Source organism: Penaeus monodon, chromosome 28 (genome assembly GCF_015228065.2).
Source record: "Penaeus monodon isolate SGIC_2016 chromosome 28, NSTDA_Pmon_1, whole genome shotgun sequence".
Taxonomy (NCBI): Eukaryota; Metazoa; Arthropoda; class Malacostraca; order Decapoda; family Penaeidae; genus Penaeus; species Penaeus monodon.
In genome coordinates this window covers 9,835,432-9,836,233 of record NC_051413.1, presented here as the reverse complement: position 1 = coordinate 9,836,233, position 802 = coordinate 9,835,432, and positions in this window count along the sequence as shown.

Genomic DNA, 802 nt, shown 5'->3' with positions numbered 1-802 from the left:
CATCAACCAGCTCGCCTTCCCCACTCGAGCACATCCACCCAAACAGGATTCTGCCGCTGCTTGTGCTCTCTACAACGTTTTGGGGTACATATCTGTTGTGAAGAAATAAATGTTGCAGATATTTAAAATGTTACCATATGTTTAGGGGTGGCTCTCCGAATAGCTGTTACAAGAAATGAACTAACAACTCATTTACTTGGTGTTTGCCGTGGAATTAACTCGTTTTGTCTTCCACATTCTTTGAAGAGACTGTTTTCTCATCTCAGAAAACGACTATGTCCCTGAAGGAAGAGCTCTTTTCATAATACTCAAGAGCATACTCCATTCTGGATTCCTTATTGTGATCAATCAGCTTAGGTTTGCAGGCTGTTACGAACCGTTGCTGCAAAGCATGCCAGTCGATGGTCAGTTTTGATGTTATTAGCAGAATAAAACGGATCTGCATGTCTGATGCTACTGTTTGATTCATATAAAAAATGTTTTAGTATGATACAGGGTTTATCGTCCTCCTCGGTCGTGCCGCGAGGACCCACTTCGAGGCAGGTTGTTCAATCGCCCGTGTCCTCGCATCGCTTGATCCACTTGGCTACAGTTAGCTTTGCAATGCCAGTGCCCAATCTCACCGTTACTTACTCGAGAAGTCTTCCATGGTGCATAAAGTGTATATGCCATTCCCAATCCCTATTAACATAAAATCATTAATTATGAAGCATTTACCAATCCATCTGAAGCATTTATATCCCCAATGAAGCATCACAAATTCACTCAATTTATGTAAACTACTGTCATGCAGTACAGTATG